The sequence below is a fragment of the Canis lupus genome, chromosome 29, assembly GCF_003254725.2.
Source record: "Canis lupus dingo isolate Sandy chromosome 29, ASM325472v2, whole genome shotgun sequence".
NCBI lineage: Eukaryota > Metazoa > Chordata > Mammalia > Carnivora > Canidae > Canis > Canis lupus.
The window spans coordinates 35,296,121-35,322,464 of NC_064271.1; the positions used below are offsets into that span (position 1 = coordinate 35,296,121).

At 37.2% G+C, this 26,344-nt stretch overlaps 1 long non-coding RNA gene across 1 annotated transcript in view; it reads right to left on the reverse strand.

Annotated features, from left to right (window-relative positions):
• Nucleotides 1-643: 643 nt before the first annotated feature.
• The window catches only part of LOC112650750 (uncharacterized), a 103,555-nt gene continuing 77,854 nt past the window's right edge, over nt 644-26,344 (reverse strand). Inside the window, exons 4-11 of the long non-coding RNA XR_007407198.1 lie at nt 24,725-24,816; nt 20,412-20,580; nt 19,142-19,283; nt 17,185-17,339; nt 14,741-14,845; nt 13,942-14,192; nt 6,300-6,341; nt 644-4,664 (exon numbers count right to left, since the gene is read on the reverse strand). This is a non-coding gene — a long non-coding RNA (uncharacterized LOC112650750). The remainder of the gene's footprint in view (nt 4,665-6,299; nt 6,342-13,941; nt 14,193-14,740; nt 14,846-17,184; nt 17,340-19,141; nt 19,284-20,411; nt 20,581-24,724; nt 24,817-26,344) is intronic.

A 26,344-nucleotide genomic window follows, 5' to 3' on the forward strand; every position in this document is an offset into this window, starting at 1 on the left:
TCTTAAACTTCTATATTCTTAATATTTCTGAATTATTTTCCCTTATATGTATCTCCTATGCATTATATGATTAAATTCTTTCTTATGTAATCTAATTTCTGAATAATTTTACTTTTACCATCAGTAATTTTTTGTTTTACTTATCATTTTTTGCTTCTATTTTCTTCTTTTCTACAACCTGCTGGATTGAGTTTACTGTGGTTTTTTTTTTTAATTCCTACAAACTACCCTTATTTTGAAATTATACACTCTATTTCTGTTCTTTAAATAGCTAATTTTAAATTTTTAACATGGATACTTAACAAGATTTCAAGTTAATCAATATCTCTATTCTCTTCCTGAATAATTCAAGGACCATAGAATACTTTAACTCTGATCTTCCATTCGACACTACTTCTATATTATTGTAGTCTAATGATCAACCTAATCTATGGCTGAAGTGGAAAAGGGAGTTTTTTTAGCTCTGTCTGCCATATTGACATGAGATCTATTTTTGAACTTTTATCCCTTAAATTTTTATACTTCTATAATAAAAAAGAGTTTATTTCACAGAGTATTTCTAGAGAGGAGAGATGATTAAATCAAATATGAGTCTGTAATTAAAATTTATTTTATTAAATTAAAAAGAATATAAGGCAAATGACTAATTGTCAAAACCACTATGAGCACTACAGTAGTTTGTCCTAATTTAAAAAAAAAAAAACAAAACAAAGTACTTAGGCAACCATTCAACAGCAAACAAGTTGAAGATACAAAAGTTGAGAGTTTTTGCTAGAGAAATAATATCAATGCTTTGTTTTAAGCTGTGAACATTATTCTATCCTTATTTCATTACTGCCTCATAAGAAGTAAAACTTTTGAGCATGATTTGTAAATCTCAAGGCCTAAAGCTATGAAACATGAAACATACAGAGCTTCAAATGGGAAGGAATTAGAAATTCTTGTACCCCTATCTCACCTGTGCTGTATTTCCATCTAATATTCTGGGTATAAGCAAAAAGGTAACTAATCAAGTGGCATTATTTGAGAGAAGCCAAAACTTCTGCACATTCCCAAATCTTCCTATTTAGCCCAAAAGTCTCTAAAAAATCACCAGAAGAGTCACCTTCAGGTTTCAATCATCATTTCATAAAAAAAGAAATACATACAAGACCAATATGTACATTCAGTTGATTAACACATAAAATATAACTCATAAGCGATATAAATGTTTTGTATATATCCTCATTTCGTCTGAATAATGTATCCCTTTTGTTGCTTTCTAAAGTTCCTTATTAAAAACAACAGACCAGTAGAGAGTACATCGGGATAGTCAAAGTCAAGAATCGATATACATCTGCCAGGTATATTTACTAAAATCAAGACCCTAAAGTAGAATATGTTTCTGATAGTCTATGAACTGAGGTTACCAAAATGGCCTTTACCCTTCTTGAATCTAGCATTCAAAATAAACTCCTAGATGTCTCAGTGATGATGATGATAGCATTGAGAGTCCTCTGTACAAGTGCTTCATATAAACAATCTCATTTACACTTACCACATTCCTATGAAATAGGTCATTATTATAAGGTCATTTTACAGGTGCACAAACTGAGACTATCAGAGAGTAATTAACTTGTAGAAGTTCATATATTAAAATATAGTAGTCCTGGGATTCGGCTTGCTTAATTTCAAAGCTATGCATTTAACTGTTAATCTAAATTGTCTTTTTACTCTGAAATGTTTACATAGCATCTTTGCCTTCCTTTCCTTCACTCCCAAAAGACCCCTAGAGTTCATCTCATTCTTTTTTTTTTTTTTCCCTATAGCAAATCCATAGGTGCAGCAAGAACTTTAATTCTCACATACACTGAAACATGGGTACAATTGAAGAGCTGCTTTAATTATTGCCAGCACCCTCTCAGGGATATTGTTCAATGAAAGATAATGTTGAAATCAAAGGTGTCCCTAGGTATGAAATAGCCAATTTTGTAACAAGTGTAATCATGAACAGTCAGTGGCTGTTCTTGGATCTTCTCCAGCACACACCCCTGAGAGTGGCAATTTTTGTCCATTGCTTATTTTAAATAGTAGTCAGTAAGAATTTGGATAGTGATAGAGTGGTTAGTGTTTTCTTGGCTTTTAGTAAGAAGAAAAATGTCAGCACACTTCTTGATGATACCAATTTTGTCGTCTTTAAAGGACTGAGACAGCACTTGTTTATTGTTGAAACCATGTTTGAAAAGAATCTCCAGTACTCTCAGTCTAAAGAAAAGATGTTCTTTTTTTGTCTTTGACTTCATATGTGGAAGACATATTGAATGAAGGAGATGATTTTGTCATATTAGGCAGTCCTTTACCTCCTTCCCCAGTGTGTTAGCAGAAATCAACAATAAACAATATTGAAAAGAAAAGTTATGAATGTTTTAATGGAGTGGAGAAAAACAGCCAAAGAGCTGATTTCTAGAACCGCAGTGACCTAGATGTAGGACCCACTGAGTTCCTACTTCTGTTGTACTTACCTTGACATCTATTGCACTTTTAGTGTAGTGATTATATAGTGTATTTCTGAATAGAAATGCCCATGCACACAAATAGTTGGATTTCTTTTACTTTCATAAACTATATTACACAGATATTCAAAGCAAATTCTATCTTTAACATCTCTCCAGAAAATGTTTTTTATTAAAGTTTCAAAATAAAGGTAATGCCTCACTTGTAATCTTATATTGGAGACTGATGATACTATAATATCTTTTCTCTTTTGGATAAAAGACAAGATTTTTTTTCTCTTTTAGCATTTATCAACAAACAAAGATGTCAAAAAAGCAATAGAGTGTTATAACTCTTTCATACAACATTTTATTCTCAATATATTTGCTAGATTGGTAAAGATCAAAACAATTTTTTTGTAAGAGGAAACCTCATTTTCAAGAGGTACCATTATCACATAAAATCTCCAGTAAACTAGTGCCTTGTATTTCAGTGACTGCCATAAAATTGCTAGAACCTTGTTAAAAGGTAGAGATAACCAGGAAGTGTTTGCTAAGGAGAGAAGGTAACTATTCAATTAAATAGTTGCTTTCAAAGAAACAGAAACTCAAATTAGTCAATCCATCTCTCCTAATAAACTTCTTCCATTCTTAGCAAAACAGTGTTCATTTGGTCAGGTTTTATTCCTATACTTGGAGAAATTAGAGTATGTTCTGAGATATGCTATAATAAATGGTAATATATATATAATATATATATTATATATATCAAAAAAGAATAAGTGAAATATCAACTAAAGCACAGCACATGACCTAATCCACCCTATCCACAGCCCTCTGCACACACAAGCATACCCTCAACGGCCCCACAACCAAATATGAATCTAAAACTCAACTAACAATCAGAAACAACCATATCACTCAGAGCTGATCTTTGATAAATCATTATAAAAAACAAAGAAACTAAATAAAATGCTAAATGTTAGAGATAACTCACAAACGTAACCAATGAAGAAATAAAATACCTGACACACTGTTGGCTACAAAATTATTCACAGGTTTGGTAAATAGAGTTCAATGACTAGCGAGTATATAAGTCACTGATGTGCTACATACCTAGGCTGTACAAAGACACAATGACCTTGAAATGACGCAAAATAATCAGCCTACAACCCTTGTGATGTTTGTTCCTTTACAAAAACGTGCGAGGATTCAGAAAAATATATTGATGTCCATTTAGCTTACCAATGACGCAATCCAGATTCTTAGTAAGCAGTAAAATTCTCTTCCCCAGGGAGAGTTGCACAAATTGTCTTATCTGCTTCTGCAGTCTGAGTTAACTATTCTCAAAAGTTCTCTGAGTGTATTCTGGTTGAAAGGAAAGTTGCCAGTTTTTAAGGTAAAATTTGATGGAATAGTTCAGGGAGAAAAAAATTTTTAAGGACATTCATTCACTTAACATACACAAGAAATTGCATGTTTTCAAGAAATAATGGTTGAAATGTGAATTGCTTGAGAATCTTTGGAAGCTACTGTCTGTAACAAATGGCACTGCTGACCCTTTAGGAATGTGTCTTATGCTACACAGTATGAAATAAAGTGCCTATTTTGCCATTATTCATTAATTTGATCAGGAGGCTATATTGTGATACCCATAGAGATTAAACCGGAAACTCATGTTTTTATTCTTAGCAGTGACTCAGACTTTAGAATTGAGAACATTCTGACAAGGTTTCTGAATGATGCCAAGCAATATCTTTCTTGACAGACATAGATTTCAACATATTTTTCTTATAAATCATTCACAGACTTTAATTTTATTTTGTATTTAGAAAAAGTAAGAAAGTCACCTACTGTGTTTAGTTACAGGGTAGAAACAAGTAGTCAAAGTTCTGATATGACTTAGGAAAAGAGCGCACAGCTTTGGAGTCATACTTAGGTTCTAATGGTCTGTCATTTCCCACACATGTGATATTAGGCAAGTCTGTCAACTTCGTTGCATTTGTTTACTTATCAATAAAATGGTAATAATACATGCCTTACAGGGCTATTTTGAGGGTTAAATCAGGTCACAAATAAGTAATATCGGTAGAGTGTCTGGTACAGCCTTCTTAGATGCATTCAGCGTCGAAAGAAATTCTAATCGTCTTCAGCACCAATATAAGGTTATATACCAAGGCCAGGTCTGAAGTCCTATCAGATATAAAGGGAAAAGTTCAGTATCAGGATTGCTCTTGTAAGGTGTGCTTGATGACAAATTATTCGTTTGACTTTGCTCTTTCATTGAACTGATTTTGATTGGCTTTGGGAAATCAACCAAAACAGTTCCTGAGAGCTGTATTAACACAGATTTCAGTTTGCTCTTTTCTAGGCTCACCTAATATATGAAGGTAAATAGGACCAAAACCCAGACGTGTATATTGAATGCTTAGGGTTTCTATTAATTGTAATATTTACTCAATGAGTCATCAGAGACAAGGGTTACTCAGCAGATGCCAAGAAGAAAACTGCCTATCTTTTCCAAATTGCAGTATGATATTTTAAAGCCTCATCAAAGCCACATGGTCAGTGTTAAAAATTCCAACCATGCCAGCGAGTTAAAAAACAGGCTAGATAAAAAGGTAGTTCTTACATTATGTTCTGGGAATAACACTCATTTGAAATCACACTCCAGTTTAAAAATTAAACTCTAAAATGCAATATAAAACATCGCTACTATGATGGGCATATTTTGTGCGTCTGGAAGAATCTTTTAACATATGCTTTTAAAAAGTGATTATGGCCACACAAGTTAAAATTAGATTAAGCAATAGAAAACCCAGCTTTAGAGCAGAAAGGCAAAAAAGCATATTTTAGTTAAATGTTATATTTAGGCAATACAATTAAAGTATCTGAAAATTAATAAACATCTTCTTGGGTTTCAGAAGAATTGTGTATAAAAACTTTTGTAGGATTTAATCCTGTTGCCAACTAAGATATCAGATTTCGAAATAAACATATTAAAATTAAAACGGTTCTTTCAAAACAGTGAGAATAAAAAACGATTTGTATACAATCAAGACAGGTAATGATGCAAAAAATTGCTCCATAAATCAATCAACCCTCTATACTTGTTTCATTAAAGGATAATATACTGGGATATCATTTCAGCAACATTGCCAAAGCTTTCCAGATTTGATTTCAATCCAAAACTTTTAGCGGGACTCAGCACTTTAAGAAACAAAGCAACAAAGGAGAAAGGAAAATCCAGTGCAGATGTACATTTCCATGATATTTAATGCATAACAGCATAGTTGTAGCATATTAGTCATCATGGCAAGCAGCCTACAAAAAATATTAAAGAAACCTGAAGACAAGCTGAATATTCCTGTTCAGTCCCCCTATAACCTATATTATAAAGGCTTTAATATTTATAAATAATATATTAATTTCATGAGCATTTTTAGTTATATAATTACATCTTTCCACAATTTTTTAAAAATTTGGCAGTAATTGTGGGGGTTGGAGACAGGTGATGTATTAATCAACCATCAGAGACTTAACAATATGCCCAATAAGCCACTAGGCTATTTGAGTCAAACAGTTATATCCTTTTCAGTTGTCACTTCTAATCAATTATCAGTATTTATTGACAAGATACATACACTTCTTTGTGTTGCTTTTTCAGAGTCATCTACATACGATGAACCTAACATACACAATGACATAAAAACTTAGAGAACAAATAAATGCATCTGGAAAAATAAAGCCTAAAGAAGAGTGTGAGTATAGCATAAACAAACACTCTTGGAATTAGAGAATACTTAAAATCTCAGATCTATCACTTACTAGAAATCACCAAATTGAATCCCTCTATTCCTTCTGTTTCACCTATAAAATAAAAAATATAATATTGAAATGGAATGTTGCTATGCCATTATTTTCAGGCATCATTATCTCCCTAGAAAATTCAAAGGTAACTAATATTTATAAGTTATAATTCAGTAAAAGTAACAAAAATAAGTAATTTTCTAATACACCAGAATGACCTTTGAGAAAAATATAATGAAAAAAAAATACTATGCCCCAAATATTGAGTATCTAGGAAGAAGGCCTATTAGAATTATATAGGACAGAAATGAAACATACCATCAAAATTTACTGAAGAACTTTAATATGAAAGGAGAATTGAGAAAATGGAAGACTGTGGACAGTTTTTCTTGATGAAAGAAAAAAAATTAGTACTTCCAAAATTAAGTTTATAATGTCAAGAATCTTAATAGAATCTCCAAGAGGGTGTCTGCATCCTGACAAGTCTCTTTTAATGTTCATGTGGGGAAAAAAATTCAGAGGGCACCTGGCCAAGACCACCTGAATTTCCCCTCAACTTAGGTAGGTTCCTGACTGACTTTAGGATTTTGACCTCCCTTCTCTGAGATTATTTACTTTAGAAATTTTGCAATTGTAAATTCTTACTCTGCCATTCTGAGATGTAAATAATTTTGTCCCAGACTCTTGCCATTTTCATATATCAGGAACATGTTTCTCGAGAACCCGGGAACCATTCCTTTGAAATACAATCATCAAGTAAGGTAGTGCCCTTCTATCCCAGTCTCTGGGGGAGGGTGGGAGCCTCATTTCCACGAAGTACCCCACTGCACATACAGATGGTCTAGTCACGTTGACCAATCCCCCCTTATAACCTGCAATACTTTTCTACTAATTCATCCCAGCACTTAAAAATGCTCCCATCTTTAGGGTCAGCAAAATTGAGTTCAATCTCTCTCTCTTCCAACAGGTGTGACACTTTTCCAAGGTGGCCAAAGCTTTAGAATCCCCTGCAGAGCTTTTTAAACCAGACTGCTGGGCCCTACCTTCAGTTTCTGATTTAGTAGGTCTAGGAAGGGCCAAGAATTTTTCTTTCTAAATCTGTACCCAGATGCTACTGCTGTTGCTATTTTGAAGACCAGACTTTTTTTTTTTTTTTTTAAAGATTTTATTTATTCATGAGAGACACAGAGAGAGGCAGAGACAGATGCACGCTCCCCACCAGGAGCCTGACGCAGGACTCCATTCAGGACCCCGGGGTTGCGCCCTGAGGCAAAGGCAGATGCTCAACCACTGAGCCACCCAGGCGTCCCCAAAACCAGACTTTGAGAAACAATTATCTAAGGCATTTTCACAGCACCACCAGGTTTACACAGTAGATCCTATTGTGTGTCAAATGAAATGTATTTTATAGATTATTGTAATGAGAGGGAACCATGGATTCTTCTTTGTTATTGGTACATGGCTAGGCAGACATTGGCAAACTTGGTCTATTTCAAAAAACATCCATGATCAAAAAAAAAAAATATATATATATATCCATGATCTTGATGTATTGTCTATTATGCTCTATATTAGTTTCTTAGGGCTGGCACAACAAATTACTATTAACTATGTGACTTAAAAGAACAGATTTTTTTTCCTCTCTCACAGTTCTAGAGGCCAGAAATACAAAAAATCAAGGTATTAGCAAAACTGGTTCCTTCTGGAGGAAGGAGGGTGAGGGTGACTCTGTTTCATGCCTTTCTCTTAGCTTCTGGTGGTTGCCAGCAACTTTTGGTATTCCCTGTTTTGTAGATAAATCATTCAAATTTCTGATAGCCTCTGCCATCATGTAGAGTACTCCTTGTGTATTAACTAATTGAATCTGCAAAGACCTTATTTCCAAATTATGAGACTCTCGGTGGACACTGGGCAACCCAATATATGCTCTAACCTGGGGTTTCTCAACTGCTTTGTTGTCAATGGTTACAAGTGGCAAAATATGGTTTCTGGTTCTTTCTTAGCTCTCAGGATGACTGGGAGGAGTGGAGGGCATGCAAAGTCCACATCCCTTGGCACTACATTGAACCTAAGTACTCTGTGTGCCACACAAATATCGTCATTTTCTATGCAGACCACAATGTGAAAAACACTGGAAAGCGCTATAACCAAATGAGCTAAACAAATACAAATAAACTAAGGGTGATAATTTTATATTCCTTTTTCACCACAATCAGCTCATAGTATGCTGTGTTTTCTTAAGAAGTGCTGTAGAAAAGGAAATTAGTTCTCCTGTGCTCCATTCTGGAAAAAAGTCCATGGTCCTACCCCAAAATCATTTCATTGGAGTCTTATATTCCTTAACTTTAAGGCTCCATTATTTTGTATTTCAATAATTGGCAATCTTGCAGGAAACATTTATTAAGTGCCTACTCTGTGTCAAGCTAAGGATGCAAACATCCTTAGCCTGATACAGCCTCTAACCTTATAGAGTTCAAAATTCAGTGGGGGATACAACTCAAAAGGGATAATTACAAAACAATCTGTCAAATTCTGATATTGAGATATACAGAAGGAGCTCCTCCTTATAAAATGTGTCCACACAGATCTCATTTCTTTCCCCAGCATCCTGTGAAATAAGCAAAGGAGTGATTAACCCCACCCTAAAGATGAGGAAATCGAGACTCAGAGAGGTTAGGGAACATACCCATGGTCTATAACTAGAGCAGGAGCACAGGTTTTAGCTTCTCTTCCATTGCTGTCCCACTAACCCCATCTGTCTGTCTCCCACAGAGACCACTCTCCATGGTCTTTTGTTCATCAGGTTCAAGACCAAAATATCACCACTTCAGGCGTCAATAAACAAGCCTTTTGGGGTATGGGGAGCACTAGAGCCCAAGTCCAAGTTCTTTGTCCCGAGGCCCTTCCTTTGAGGGTAGTGGTGGAGTCAGGCCACACGGGACTGAATAAAAGACAGGGCAAAAACATAACTCTGCAACACTTTAAGTCTCATTTTTCCTCAAAATTGACTGCACTGGTGCCAACTTCCCAGATTGTCAAATCTGTTCTAGCACACTTTCCCATCCTCATGCTCATCCAGAAACAAGAGCAAGAACAAAAGTGTTTCTTTTCAATATGTTCCCTAGGCAAGCAGAAGCCCCTCCCTCACAAGTCTGACTGAAGAATGCATCCCAAACAACTTTGCGTTCAAAGTTTCCAAGGAGAAAATGAAAATTTCCAGAAGAGCTGTGATTTCTAGATATACAAAGTAATCATGCGTGTGCGTGTGTGTGTGTGTATACGTGTGTGTGTCTGCCTTCCTAAACTAAAACCAGACATGGGAGATTATGAAAACAAGGAAATATAAAGAAGATGTTTTCATTGCTCTTAATAACATTTTTCACTATTTAATGTCAATAATACATAATTATATTCCTATATAAAAAAATTCAAATAAAAACAGATATATTCAGAAAAAAATCCAGGAGTTCCTTGCACTTCGTACCCACAACCCCAAGTCCGTGCTTTGGGTGCAGCCTTTTGTTCTAATCCTATTGTATATATTTGCATACATAGGTGTGTACTTAGACATAGGTATCTTCAGGGCTTTTTTCATAAATAAATCATCTTTACAAGTTGCTCTGCAACTTGAGGTTTTCAATTTAACAATGCCTTGAAAATTTTACTTGTCTCAAGGCATACAGAGCAATCTCATTCTTTTGTAAAGACTGCTTATTATTCCAAAGTATAAATGACTCATAATGTGTTTACTGACTCACTGTGTTGATTCTGTGGTGTCATTGCAGTTTTTCCACGAAAAATTCGCCATCTCTGGTGGACTTCATTCCACCTCTCTGCCTCATGACTGGCCTTTAAATATGTTCCACACCAAAGCATGACGTTAGGAAAGGATCCCAGTAAACAGGGTGGAAATTTCTATTTATTATTTTCAGTTTTGGGTAGAGCTACATATTTATAGAGATGAAGTCAGTGACACGTGAAAAATAAGCCAATAGAAAATCCATGTGTTTTAATACAATTGATTCTTATTTTTCAATTAGAGTTGCACATATAGAGAAACCAATATAATGATCTCTTCTTGAAATAGCACTCATAAATTACCATTGATGGGAAGAGTTTTACTGCTAAAAAGATTACAGAGTATGTAATTTTAAACATTATAAACAATGAATTCTCCCTCGCGTTTACATTTTCACATTTTATAAAGTTCCAAAGCACTCCCTCAGAGCCAAAACAGCCTTATTTGGAAGTTCTTTGGGAAATTGTTTCCGGACCATTTTTGCTTTCAGGCATCCATTCTCAGAGGGAGCTGGCCCTCCAGCCCCAGGAAATAGTCATCACTTGAAGCCATTATGCAAAACTCACTAAATAGAGATAAATTAGTGATTCACAAGCAAAATCCTATATGACTCTTTCCAGTCCACAGCTTACTCCCCAAATCTCATCTAAACCAAAGAAAGAAAAATAATAAATAAATAAATAATAAATAAATAAATAAATAAACAAACAAGCAAACAAACAAACCAAAGAAAGGGGGCAGCCCAGGTGGCTCAGAGGTTTAGCGCTGCCTTCAGCCCAGGGTGTGATCCTGGAGACCCGGGATCGAGTCCCACGTCGGGCTCCCTGCATGGAGCCTGCTTCTCCCTCTGCCTGTGTCTCTGCCTCTCTTTCTCTCTGTGTCTCATGAATAAATAAATAAAATCTAAAATAAATAAATAAATAAATAAATAAATAAATAAATAAATAAATAAACCAAAGAAAGGTAGTCCAATTCTACACTGAAGAAATCTTCAAAATTATAGGCAGAAAAGCAGTTTTTGAGGGAACAGAGATTGGTTGATACTGCACTGCTTAATATATAGCCAAAAAAAAAAAAAAAGACCACAGGATCAGATAAATGGTTTGTTTTATTAGCTTGTCATTGGCCAGGAATAAATGGCCCCAGGGTTATCACTCCACGGAGTGAAAAAGTCATTTGAGACGGATCCTGCCTCACTGCCCCTCCTCTAACTTTGCTAAGGGTTATACTGGAATAATAAATGTGTAAACTTTTGTTGTAGCCGTATTAGAGTGAATCATAATACCGCTCTGTTGTCATCATTCCAAGAAAGCCCTGATCAAACCTGGAAAAATGACTGTGTATCAACTTTTTCTTCTCCTCTTCTTTCCTTCCTTCCTTCCTTCCTTCCTTCCTTCCTTCCTTCCTTCCTTCCTCCTTTTTTCCTTCCTTCATTCTTCCCTCCCCATTTCCCTTTCTTTCCTTCCTTCCATCTTTCTATCCCTTCTGCCATCCTTTCTTTTTCCTACTCTTATATAGGATTTCTCAACCTGAACACTACTGACATTTGAGGCCAGATCATGCTCTCTTATTGGGGGCTGTCCTGTGCGTCACAGGAGTTTAGCACCATCCCTGGTCTTTACCCATTTGGTGCCAGCAGCGGCCCCTGAGTTTTGACAACAAATGCATCTCCACATACTGTCATATACACCCTGCAAAATCACCCCCTTAGAACACCACTGTTGTAGCATTTGTTAATTATGACATTGATTGAAGCAAAATTCCTAACCCAACCTTTTCCTAATCTACATACCTTATCAGTCTGTGAACTGACTTTACCTTTCGCCTTGCAGGTACCGTCACCTCAGCTATTCAACATCCTGCTCAGCCCAAGAATGGGAGTATAACAAAATGATTACAATAAAAATAATTAGCGGCTTCTGTTTCAAGCACTTTAACATATTTTTATACAACCTCTTTGTGATTCAGTTTCCTCATCTGTAAAAAGGAAATAATAATAGTAACTACCTGAAGGATCTTGCAAGAACTAAACAAATTAACATATGGAAAGCATTTAGTTGGGTCTGGCAGTTAGCAAATGCTGCCTTAAGCGTTAATGATTCTTACCTCTATTGTTATTGTTATCATACTTCCAGTTAAGTCTCACCACTGCCTTAGCCAACTGGGGAGCTGGGATGTAAACATGAATCTACTTTTAATACCCAAGCCTGAGCTCATAAACATTAATGTTGCCTCAAAAGGAGAAACATTAAAAATAACATATTAAGAGCTAGATTCGTAATTTTAAATTTTCTAGAATCCAGATTTTAAGAAGTAAAGAGAGGTACGCCGGGGTGGCTCAGCAATTGAGCGGCTGTCTTCAGCTCAGGGCATGATCCCAAGGTCCTGGGATTGAGTCGCACATCGGGCCCCCTGCAGGGAGCCTGCTTCTCCCTCTGCCTCTGTCTCTGCCCCCCTCTCTCTTTCTCTCTCTCTCCCTATGTCTCTCATGAATAAATTAATAAATCTTTTTTAAAAAATAAGAGAAACAAGAGAAAGGAATTTTATATTTTACTTTAACTCAATATATTAAAATATTAAAATTTCAATATGCAGTCAACATAAAACATCAATGAGATAATTTATATATATTTTTTGGTAGTCCTCAAAATCTGGAGCTTACAGCTCATCTCAGCCTGAAGTAGATACATTTCAAGTGCTCAATAGCCATATGTGGCTGGACTACTATATGGGACACATAGGATTAAAGACAAATCAAGGACACCGTACATGTGAAGAGCCTCCCTCCCCATCATGTGCCAATCATGTGGTTGAATGTATTTATTTCCTCATTCAATTGAATCCTTTTTTTATGAAGTGCCTGTACCTTGCTACTCATTGTATAGCATACACGATTGGAAGTGCTTTGTAGTTATTGAACAGAAACAGAAATGCAAAAATGAATAAATGCATGAATGAATGAGAGAGTGAAATAAGTTAAAAACCAATAGCAGGCCATGGAGATATATATATATATATATATATATATATATATATATATATATATATTATGGATATGGATATATACATATCCTTAGAAAGTAAGCTAGAATGTAGGCAAGTTTGAAAATTGAAAACCTCTATTGTAATACTCATTTGGCTGTTGAAAGAAAAGTGTCAGAGCTATAACAGACGCACAACTCAAGTCTCCTGCTGTCAATCTGATAAAAGCCTGAATATTTTCACATTAAAAATGCACATTAAATTTTTTTATGCATTCACATCCCACCTGTAGAATTACATGATTGTATAAAATTCATTTTAAACTCTCCTGAGGATAGAATGTAAGCAGAATCTCTTTAGAACATTTTACAGAAATATCACAAAAAAATGGACAGTTGATATGAATGCAAAAGTCTGAATTATGCCTAAATAATAGGAGTTTGAGCCTCAGATAACATTCTTTTAAGTGGTGAGTAAATATGCTCAGTTGTTTGAGCTGTTTTGAACATCATTCCTTATACACTGTTTTTCCTTAAAATATGGAGCCCAAGCCAGACATAATAGTCTAGATCATCGAACGAGCACAGGATCCAATGAAATTATTAATTCTTTTAATAAATTTGGCAATTATAAATCTGTTCATTATACTAAATTTTAAAAACCCTGCCAATTCACTTCTATAGGTCATTTTCATATATAGGTCCATGAATCAAACCCTGCCCAGTATATATGTCCATACATATACATAAAATTAAACTCTAACAGTGTCCTATGAGCTCTTATAAGATATAATCTTCTTAAGTTTCAGTCCTGTTTCCAGCTTTTTAGATCAAAATTCATTTTGCTTCTGATGTCTAGCATATTCACTAACTTTCCTACCTTTATGGCAATGACAGATCTGATCAGCACATCCATATCTTCATCCAAATATTTATAAAAATATTAAACAAGGCAAAATTTAGGAGGAAGTTCTGTGGGGTGGCACTAGGTGCAATAGTTCTCAAATTTCATATGCAAAAGAATCACCCTGGGGAGCTTCTTTAAAATGCAGACATCTGGGCCTCTCCTTCAGTAATTCTGATTCAATGGGTCTGGAGTAGGGCCTAGGAATATAAATTTTTAAAAAGCACCTGTGGAAATAAACGAAGAACACTAAATGAGAGCAAGCAAAGGCTATTTATTCAGAGCTTGCTATCGCTAGGGAGTGAGCCCTATCTCTTGCATTTGACAGAGATAGGCAGAGAAGCAGAGAGCCGTTATCCTGGCCAGGGGTGGAGGGGTAGGAGGGGTGGGGGTGTTGGGGGGGGAAGACTTCAGGTGTTGGGGTCTGACTCTTTGGGTGTCTCTCTACCACCACCACCACCACCCCACCCCACCCACATTCAAATGTTGAAACCTCAACTCCCAATGTCATGGTATTAGGAGGTAGGGCCTTTGGGAGGTAATTAGATCATGAGGATGGAGCGCTTAGGAAAGAGACCTCAAAAGCTTTCCCACCCCTTCTGCCATGTTAGAACACAGCAAGAAGGCTGCCTATGAGCCAGGCTCTCACCAGACACTGAAATTGTCTGAGCTTTCAGCCCAGATTCCAGAATTGTGAGAAACAAATATTTATTGTTTAAACCACCCAACGGTATTTTTCTTATAGCAGCCCCGAAGACTAAGATATCAGATATACCCAATTGAAGACTGTTGACATGGGAAAGCTGCAGGCAGGCTAAGAAGAAGTGGGGCATCTTCTGTGACTTGTTAGAGGTCCATATTTGGCCTTCTCCCATTAATCCTAAATTAGAAGCAGAGGCAAAAATTAGGACACTGTCAGTTATTAAGTCCTGGCCACTTGGGGCCAATTGTTACAGGGGCTATTATTTGGCTTCCTGGGCTGTTTGATACTGATAATAGTCTGACTTCCTTGCTAGTTACTCTGCATAGTAGGTTGGCCTATTAGGCTGGTTGCTACAGATTGCGGGTCAGAGTTTTATTTTTATAGGGAGTCTAGTCACTGTCCATTTCTAAACTGTCTCCCATGCTCCAGGAAATTCTGATACAGGAGGTTCTCACACACAGCATGCCAGATGTTTAAACCACTTATCTTTATCTTCCTGGTTGACGCTGATTAAACCAGGCTCTCCTCCAGTTGACATTTCCCCATATGGCCACAATCCATGAGGACATTCAGATAAAATGACCAACTGGAATAAAAATCACTTCTTTGTGTAACCCTTCACAATTTACAGTTTCTACATTTTTTTTCATATTTAATTTTCATACCACCTTCATTTATGAGGGACATGATTCCATATTCTCAAACCAGTGGAGGATGCATTCTTAAATATTGCTAGCAGCAATGAAAAACGGTCCAGTGACTTTGGGTAACTTCCAGTTTGGAAAACCATTGGAACTGTCATGGCGGATACATGACTCCATACATTTGTCAACCTCCATGAAACGGTATTTCACAAAGAGGAAATTTTACTCTATGTTAATTTTTAAAAATCAGCCAAGATATAAGAGGAATCTAAAATAGAATGCAGTCTGCGACAAAGAAATGTAAGTGTATGAATAACATAGGTACACAGGCGGGAGTGAGTAAGAAAAGAGCTGACCTAAGTAAGCTTGCAAAACAGTGATTTGACTATAAAGCTAAAGATAAAAGAATTATACACAAACACAGTACTCTAGTTGGTAAATTTGTTTCTCACTGGGGTATGTGTTAGTAATTCTGCAACCACTATATATATATATATTGAGGAAGTCAGACTATTATCAGTATATACATATTGGGTCAAACAAATATGCAAATAAATTATAAATAACAGAAAAAAAATACCTGGAGACCCTATTCTTGAAAAAAAAAAAAAAAAGACAAGATTTCTAAAACAGATAAAATATAAAATTGTTTGCATCCAGGACAAGGCAAATAAATATTTGTAGCATGAAATTTGAGTCCTAGAGAATAACACATTAATACAAGGGAACTGGGCATTTCTAAGCATGATACAGATAACAGAGCCTGTATTTCTTTCTGCTTTTGATTTAGAACTTCTCTATAGCAAGAGTGATCAATGATAAGATAAAAAATATAATAAACTGCTACAAGTATTTCAAAATAGTAGCAATAAGTAAAATCATCAATCAAAAAAAATTTAAGGCTTTAAACCACCATATAACAAGGCCTATTACTATCAGTTATTGAAGTCAGCACACTGGATTACAACAGGAGATAACAAAATATTTAAGTGTCAGATGATCAGTGGTGATGGTTTTCCTAGAGATTGTGCATTGTGGAAAGAAAATTAAAAAATGGCTAAGTTATGATCAGAATGAGTTTGCTCCTGTTCTTTTCAATGGTATTGAGGTACATAAAAGGAAGGAAGCTGTACTGTAGAATCATTTGAAACCTATCATAGATGAGAAAGATCCCTCTCCTCATTTAACTTCATTTTTCACAGGTGGGATCTACTTTGCAGAGTTGCTTTACCACTTTCCGTGGCATTTATTGATAGTGTTCACTCTCTGGGGAACTGAGCACTTTCACCAAAATTCGTGACCCATATATTTTACTTTAAGTCACTCTGGCTCTCATTTAATGATAGAATTAATTCATGTTTTGCCATTCTGTGCGAATTTCGCTGCATAGAGCCTATGGTTTTCATCAGAAATGCAAAAAGTTCAGTAAGTAAAGCACAAGACCTTAAGCAAAACTAACAGCCTTGCAGTCAGAATTTTGATTGTCTTGCTACTTCCTTGCTATGGGCAATGAACTTACTCTGGGCCTGTTTCTTTGACTGCCAAACGCTGATAGTAATCACTTCCCTGCTCTTTCCACAGGGGTGCCAGGAGGACCAAATGAGATTAAGGAAGATTAGTGCTTTGTTATCTCATTACATAAAAACTAAACAAATGAGAGTTGTTATGATGACTCTAACTATTAACGAGAAAATTCTTGACATGAATGAGAATCAAAAAAAAATCTTTTTATGGACAGAAATGTTACATGATCAGTGATTTGCTGCATGGATCAAATGATGTGATTCTGAAAATCATCAATAGGACCATTAAAATATTCTTCCAAGTATAGAATATTCAATGATAAAGAAAAATCCCGGGGCACCTGGGTACCTCAGTTAGCTGAGGGTCTGCCTTTGACTCAGGTCAGGATCCTGGGGTCCTGAGATGCAGCCTGCCATTGGGCTCCCTGCTGAGCCTCCCAATGGCTCCCCCTCTGCCTGCCGCTCCCCTGCTTGTGCTCTCTCTGTCAAATAAATAAATAAAACCTTAAAAAAAGAAAAATACTAGTAAATTATAATGTAATAACAAAAAATTTATGAGTATCAAAAATTATAATTATGAGAGGAAATAGAAGTCCTGATACTCTCCTTTCCTTACTTAACTAAGAAGTAAATAAAGCACACAAATCCATTCACACAAATCCATTGGGAATTCTTCTCTAAAGGCATACCTCTGGGACATTCAAAAGATATGAAAGTTGAACATAAAGGAAGAGTTATTGATGGTAGAGTCTTGTCATTAGGGAAAGATTGACCTCTCTTCAATCACACCAGGTGGCAATTACTTGTTCTTACATAAAACTAGATCTGCTTTTGTCAAGTCAATGAAGGCAAATAAAACAAGGGGTTTCTTGTGTTAATCCTGGAGATCCTATGATATAAAGAGAAAACCCTGGAAAGATTAGGAGGCCTCATTTCTAGTCTTAGTTCTAACCTGTTATTAGCTACTTTGGACCTCAAATTTTTTACCAATAACATTGCCCTACCTGGGATCCCTGGGTGGCTCAGCAGTTTAGCGCCCACCTTCAGCCCAGGGTGTGATCCTGGAGTCCTGGGATCGAGCCCCACGTCAGGCTCCCCCCGCCCCCATGGAGCCTGCTTCTCTTTCTGCCTGTGTCTTCGCCTCTCTCTCTCACTCTGTGTCTCATAAATAAATAAAATCTTTAAAACAAAAACAAAAACAAAAACAAAAACACTGCCCTACCTACTCCAAAAGGTGTGAGTGTGGAGAGAGAGAGAGAGAGAGAGAGAGAGACAAAAAGAGACAGAATGAGAAAGAAATGTCAAATAAAATAAATATGAAAGTGGTAAAATAATGACGTTTATCAAGAGTGAGATTACAGTTTTACATTTGAGAACTAATTGTACCATACAGTAAACCCAGTGATTAAAAGTCTGGCATGGGGACACCTGGGTGGCTTGGTGGTTGAGCCTCTGCCTTCAGCTCAGGTCATGGTTCCAGGGTCCTGGGAACGAGTCCCACATTGGGCTCCCCGCAGGGAGCCTGCTTCTCCCTCTGCCTGTGTCTCTGCCTCTCTCTCTGTGTCTCTCATGAATAAATAAATAAATTCTTAAAAAAAATAAAAATATAAAAATAAATAAAAGTCTGCCCATAGGGGCACCTGGGTAGCTCAGTCGGTTAGACATCCAACTCTTTTTTTTTTTTTTAATTTTTATTTATTTATTCATGAGAGACTGAGAGAGAGAGAGAGGCAGAGGGAGAAGCAGGCTCCATGCAGGGAGTGCGACCCGGGACTCAATCCCCGGACCCCAGGATCATGCCCTGGACCAAAGGCAGGTGGTTAAGCTAAACCACTGAGCCCCCCCACCCCCAACCCCAGGGCTGCCTGACATCTAACTCTTGATTTTGGCTCAGGTCATGATCTCAGGGTCATGAGATAGAGTCCTGCACTGGGCTCCACCCTCAGTGGGGAATCTGCTTAAGATTCTCTCTCTCTCCCTCCACTCACATGTGCTCTCTCTCTCTCTCCTAAATAAATAAATAAATAAATAAATAAATAAATAAATAAATAAATATAAATCTTAAAAAATAAAAAGTCTGTCCATAATCTAAAGATCAAAGTCTTTAAGGCTACAATTTCTTGGAAGTGGTTAAGAATTTAACTTCTACCATTTCTTAAAAAACATTAGTCCCTTTTTTGGAAGAGCACTGTCTCTGGTCGGAGGCCTTCTTCTTTACTCAGGCATCTATGTCCACCTCTGCTCTCCAGTCTCAAGCCAACTGTGAAGGGGTTGAAATCACTTTGTGGAACTTTCTCTGCCAGCACCTTCTCAAGAATTCCCGTGTCACTCTCGCTGTCCTGGGGCACTGTGGTAACCCCCTGTTCCATAGATCACCTGCTGAAACAAGGCTTAGGAACTTGATAAAGCCGATAAAGCCATGATTGCGCTCAGCCTCAGTTTCCTCACCTGAAAAACAATATCATGCTAGATTATATCTTTGGCCTCTTCCTGCTCTAAAATTCCATGCTCATGTTTCAAATTGACAAAAATAAAACCCTGCTTAATTGGCTCTAAGTAGGAAACCCTTTTGTTTCTGTAACACATGGAGCCACACTGTGCAAAGAAGCTTCGAGCCCCCCAGGGGTGGGCTCAGGTTTGATGGGGCCCGAAGGCCTCACAACTAGGTGGCGGATTTTTTTAGGGGAAATAATACAATATTTTGAATATAAAATTAAATATAGAGAGGACAAGTTTATTTAGAATTAGAGAAGGAATCACAACAAAATTACAAATTTTAAAATGTTGACAAACAGAACAAGCATCAAAAAATCAAAACAGCATAATGTTCTTATTAATGATCTGCTGATATATCTCACAGTACTTTTTTCTCAATTTTTTTGGCTGCATGCTCTTTCCTCCTTCGCATGATAGTTGTATTTTAAATTTTCACATAAAGAGAATGAAATGATCATTTAGTTTTTCCTCTGTCATGGGTAATCGAAAGTTGGGTTTTTTTTTTATAATTGATGCTCAGAATGCATAAAACACGTGCCTACACACACGTGTGCTGTGTTTGCAGTACTGCTACCTGTGTGTGCCCTGCAAACGCAGGACTTCTGAGAACTTCTGTAGGTCTTTTTACTGCGAATGCTACAGTGCTGTGCACATTTCTATTGTGGTGAGGCACTGATAAGAACCAAATTCTCCACTTACAGCTTTGCCCACTGATGAATAAGTATTTCTGGAAGCTATTCTGGGATTAGCATAGCTAGCAATAACTTCACTATACATGAAAGTGGCTCTAAATCACACAAATGCATAGCACGGAGCCCAAATTAAGTGTATCCCTAATTCTTCGACTTCCCATTAATGAATTCTAATAATGCCTGTGGTCATTCCCATGCCACCTGACGGGGGTGGGGGGGGGGGCGGGGATCTGGAGGGAAAGTAGAATTGGAAAGATGCAGAGGACCTAACAAATTCTACTGAGAACATCTAAGTTTTGAAACTCTACACACACACACACACACACACACACACACACAGTCCTCTCAGGGCTTTGGAAAGCACAAGGTGAGAACTGCTGAAAGTTACCCGCTGTTAGCTTCATGGAAATCTTCCTCTGTCTCTCCAGGTGGCCCCAGCTTGCCCTTGTCAGCAGCAGCCGGAGTAGGAGGGAGACTCAGACTCAAAAGATGACACTCAGGAGTTCGAGCCGGAAAGTCACGGGAAGGAGCAAAATCTAGAGTACTTGGAATAGCTCCTAAAGATAGGAGGAATGTAGTTACTGCCTTCATCTTCCAGTGAAGATGGTATGAAAATGGACAGCTGCTTTCCTAGATAGAGGAATAGGAAACGACCAAGGCTGGGCTAAAATTGGATTCTGCTCAAAGGGCCAGAGCACTTGCGTACACCAGAGGCTGCTGCCAAATGCAAAAGGGAGTGAGAGGGTTGGGAGCCACATGACTGATTAGTGGTGTCTGTAGGGCACTGAATTATGAGGTGGTACTTATATAATCCAGATACTGAACTTCCCTGGTTTGATACGTCAGTCCAAATCAAAGAATGCGAGCCAAGGGATTGGAGAGAGTGTAGAGAGATTCAAGCTACATTCTGAATAAAAATAGTGGTCTAGAGGCCAACACACACATACATAAAACTTCAGGCATGTAAGAACAATTAGAGAATGTAGTTCAGATGAAAACACTATGTCCACGCCAGATATATGTTGGGAGAAATGAAAAAGCATGATCGAGGAAGGAAGGCCTTCCCTCCTTTCTTCTCTCCTGCCTTTCAGCAACTCAGTGATTTGGGCAAGTAGAAGCAGGCAGTTATATTCTGTTACTTAGGCCTGAGAAGCCTTTACCAAGTATTTGCAATTCATAACCACAGTACCACTAGAAGAATCTGGAAATGTTTCTAGTTCTCAAAAATAAAAAAAAAATAAATAAAATGAAACACAGTCTCTGCCTCCACGGTGTTGTTTACATGGAAAAGTATATTAGGTCGTAGACCCTGACGTAGAGATTTGCTTGCAGCCATCGTATGGGAACAGCACCAGTAATGAAATGAGGGCAGCAAAATTGGGCAGAGAGAGGTCAGACCATAATGCAGATGCAACAGAGCCTTCAGCCTATTCCAACGGAATGCTCTGGAATGGGAATGACTCTTCGGAGTGGCCCTTAAATAAGGAAATGAGGTCTTTGCCCTCCCACAGTGGACCAGTCATTAGATGGAGGCTGTCCCCGGGGGAGGGCCGAGGGTCGTTCTTGGAGGGAGATGGAGCTGTGGGTCCTTTGCAGCCAGCACCCCCCAGAGCCGGTGGTATGAACGTCATCATCCTGAACAAGCCATCTGTGCAGCACCTTAAAGTGAATGCTACAGACCAAGTACGAAGAGATGAAAATAAGCTGGAAAACAGTAGTACAACCTCTGAAGTTCAGTCCTGGTTGATGAGTCGATTGCAAGGCGAGAGCCACGGACAGCAGAGAGGGAGCCTCTTTCGGATCCTGCTCCTCTGTTTGAGTCTGTTGGAGTCTGAACGGAGATTACAGGTCTCCCACAACTTTTGTTAAAATTTAATGAGTCCCTTGAAGACCGTGAGGCATGGAGCTAAGACCCCAGTGCCCACTCTGAGAACATAATGAAGACAGGTGTGCTGGGACGACAGATGATGTTGTGAGCGCTCTCACTGGAAAACTACAACTGAGGACTGCAGTTCAACCGAAGGCATCTCAAGGGCAATGGCTACCCTTGAAGAGGATGGCAAGCTGCAAGCCCTAGGGAGGGAGAGCTTTTAAGTCGAATTTGCCATTCCTTCCTATTTTACTAGGCCAGCCCTGCTGCTCATGTCCTGTTTTGAATATTCTATTTCTGTTTAACTACATTCTGTGATTCTGTCCCCCGATAGCAGCTGCTCCACACTTGGCAAACTCTGTGGGCAATTCAAGGATTTGTTTACCTTTGCTCTGAAGCTCTGTGACACTTGTTCTTACATTCCGATGGAGGCAACAGAAGGAGAATAAATGCATAACATAGAGAACCAACTACCGTTACCTCAAAAATAGGCTGGCTCGAAGTGTGTTTTCCCTTAACTGCAATTAAATATTTTTTATAATAGTGAATGCCAAATAAGTGCAATGGTCCAAGAGAAAATAGAGAAAACAAATGCTAACAGCCGCCATGTGGCAATCCCAGTTGTATTTGGATATAATCATTAACTTTGATTCTCAAGAATTTACAGGGAAAAATAACGTTATTCTCTAACATTATTCAGAAGCCTTGCAAATGAAGTCTCTGTCAAGTGATTTCAAAATTTGCACTTGAAAAATGTGGGTAAGGATTAGGAAGTTAGCATGTTGGGATTGAGGGATATCTTTGGTTTTTCAAAACATACTGAGCCTTAGCTTTTAAAGAAAACTAGCCAGTGCAGGGTAGTAACCTTACAGTCAAGAATCTGTGGTTTTTTAAAGATGGTATTTCCTTGGAGACCATGATTTTGAACTATATTATTTTTATTTTACGTATGTTAGCTGAGTTCTTGAATCAGTTTTCAATTTCCAGACACAGAAAACTATTCATTGAGAGTACTAAAAATTCTTTTCTCTTCTTCCCACCATTGTATCTTTTTATCTTTACAGACCCAACCAGATCTGCCAAGGTCCTAAATTCAAATATACCTGTGGGTCACTGTTTGACTTTATTGATTTACATGAAATAAGGATCACTTTACCTACTGTTTGCATTGGGTTTTTTTTTTTTGTTGTTGTTGTTGTTGTTCTTAATAAAAGAAAATGACAAACAGTACCTTAATTGTTTCTTCCAATTTATTTTTTGTTAAGTTCTTCCTTTCCAGAGAGCCAGACAGATATTTTTAAATGATTGTCATCTTATACATCTGTCCCAAGATCGGTGATTTTGTTCACCATAGGAAATCCTGATTATATTCTGGGTCATTTTATACTTCACTTGACTTTTTTTTTTTTTTTTTTTGCCTTTCTCTCCAAGTAGATGAGAATGGCTACTCTGGTCCCATTAGGACCTTAAGAAGAGAATATATACATAACCGTTACCCTAAGATTAAATAGGCACTTGTAATATAAAATTCCTCTGTCAATTATAACTTCCCCTCTGTGGTTTGTGAATTATTTTATATGTTTGAAGTACATCCCTACACCAAAGTCAGGCCTTAAAGTTCTTCCCACTTCCTCTTAAGTATGGAAATTAATCATTTGGGACTATAATTAAACATAAGATTCACAAGAAAGGGAATCTAGCACAGAGAGTTTCCTATAGACGTGTTAGATAACACTTAATGAACCATTTTATATCCTGTTAAGACTTTATGTCATGCAGTCTGTGTGTAAAATGGTTATTGAAGTGTTTTTCATATTTTAAAAATTATATAATTGCTCATCTAAATAACAAAGTTGGGAGCGACACTATAAAACAGGTCATAGGCAAGTAATGTATGATATGCGTTACTCTTAGTCATTACATTAATATTGATAATACTCGCAAGGAATTAAACTATTAATTTTTCATGAGACCTAAAAAAAGTCGTATTATTGCAATAATTCAATCACAGAAAACACAAAGGATGCAGGATTCCAGCTGAATGCAAAGAGAATTTAAATATGTATGTTTCAGTTTAACCACACTGGTGTTTGCTGTAGACGTGGCTTAGTTTTTATTCTAGTTGCGTAAAATAATTCAACCAACTTCCTTCTTTGCATACAAAGGAAATATTTCTGCAATACGGTTTTTGGTTTATCTGAGCTGCAGAAACTCCTTCTACCTCTAGCCCTAGTCCATTTTCTGAGCCATATTTTACTCCCTCCTGAAGAGAGTATCATTCTTAACAGAACCAGGACTTTTGCTAACTGCAAAAAGACAACTTTCTCGTGCTTACTCTCACACAATCTGGAGAGTTTTTAATTACAGAGAGCTGCTAGCCTTACCATAGACACACCCAGTTGTAGCCTCCTGTAGGGATTATAACTGTGTCTGAAGTACAGTGTTCTGCTTGGAAACAAACATGACTGAGTCAAGATACTCCTAACTGTAAAAGGGAGGGTTGAAACAGCAACACCAGAAGTCAGTTGATGCCAAAGCTAATTCTTCCCACCTCTTTCACCTCTTTTAACACTAGATCAATCTAGATATCTTCTGAGTGGCATTTAAACACAGTATCTTTGGTCTGGTTAAGTCATCCCAATGCTCCATTTACACATTCCCTAGTGTAGGGCCTGCCTCCAGGAGTGTTGTGACATGCCAAGTTTCTACCTCCTTACATGAGTAAAGAATTTCCTACTGTATTAGTCAGGATGGGTTAGGGTGGACTCTGGTAAGAAATTAACCCTGAAATTTCAATGGCTGAACAATATAGGTATTTATTTCTCACTCACGCGAAGTCTGATGGCCTCCACGCAGTGACACAATGATTCAACTATGTCTATCGCTTGGTCCTGCCTTTTCAACAATTGCAGCAAAATGTCACCTGCAAAAAAAAAAAAAAAAAAAAAAAATAGATGTCACCTAAAGATCACACACTTGCTTTTCTGTGTTGTGGTCCAGAAGTGACACGGGCACTCGTACTCTCAACTAGTTGGCCAGAACTAGGTGTACAATGCTTGATCTGGAGCCAGGGCAGGTGGGCCAGGATGGTTGAATTCTTACTGTATTCACCACTTTCTCACTATAAAAGTAATGGTGTAGAAATTTACAAAGATCAATCTCTTTGACTCATTGACCCTTTAAAAGAAGAGAAAACCAGGAATATAGGCATTTCTTAATATGATTCTTTAGTTTTGCCGTGTTTTGATACTTATGAAATAAGTGTAGATATTGGGTTATATTGAAATATAATCTGAAACTTCAATTAGATATAAAATACTATTTATAGATCGATCAGTTTTCAAATACTTAGTATTTTAAATTTACTTTTAAATTTCATTTAAAAATGTAAAGACTAATACTAACGGAGAAACACTGATGTTGCGATGCATCTTTGAACTTTTTCCTAGAGCTCTGGCTTCTCATCTTTGCATTGCTAAAATGACTGTTTACCTTTATTGATGATTAGTTCATTAGTTATTATTAATGTCTATATTGTATTAACCCAGTCAAGCTATAAATCAAGAAGCCCTGCTGCTCTTTGTCTCTTCCTTCATATGCAAGCAATCATTAAATCTGTCAATTCTATCTTTTTAATATCCCTCACATCCATTCACTTCCTGGCTTCTCCATTGTCACAATATCTTATTTCACATTATTGCCATCTCTCACCTGCATAACTATGAAAACTTTATAACTGGTTTCTCTGAACCTCATTTTACACACCTCCAATCCACTCTCTGCTATTCATCTGGATTCTATAAATATAGCATTATATATGTTTGTGTGTGTATAAATCTATATGTGGTTATATCATTGTTATCACCCTGTAGATGAAGTCAAACTCCTAGCCTAGCATAACAAGGCACCATATGTCCTGCTGAGCAGTCCACCAATCTCACCCACTGCAGCAACTAAGATCAACATGTTTTTGTCTGAAGCACTCTTCTCTGTTGGGAGAGATTCACATGTATCTCCATATGACCTCATGGCTCTCACTCTGACCTACTTCTTTTTATCCTCCAGGACTTGGTTTAGCACTAATCTCTAAACATGGATGAGTTCTTCCTTCAAGCTTTCATACCTTGTGCTGGCCCCATCATAGCACTTATTGCACAAGATGGTATATTTTCCCTTGCTATGGGTCTCTCCAGCTATATCAGCACTGTTCAAATTCAAACCCAAAGAGCACCTTTATCTGAATCATGTAGGGAGCTTGTTAAAATTATAGATCCTAAGATGCCACTTTAGATCTATTGAACCAGAATCCTTAAGAGGAGGTCCAGGGCTCCATATTTAAATACGTTACCCAGATTGTTCTAAGGCCTACCGATGTTGGAGAACCATTACTGCAGGCTATGGGTCTTTTTAGAGACAGACTGATTTGGCTATTTCTCCATATGCATCTCTTT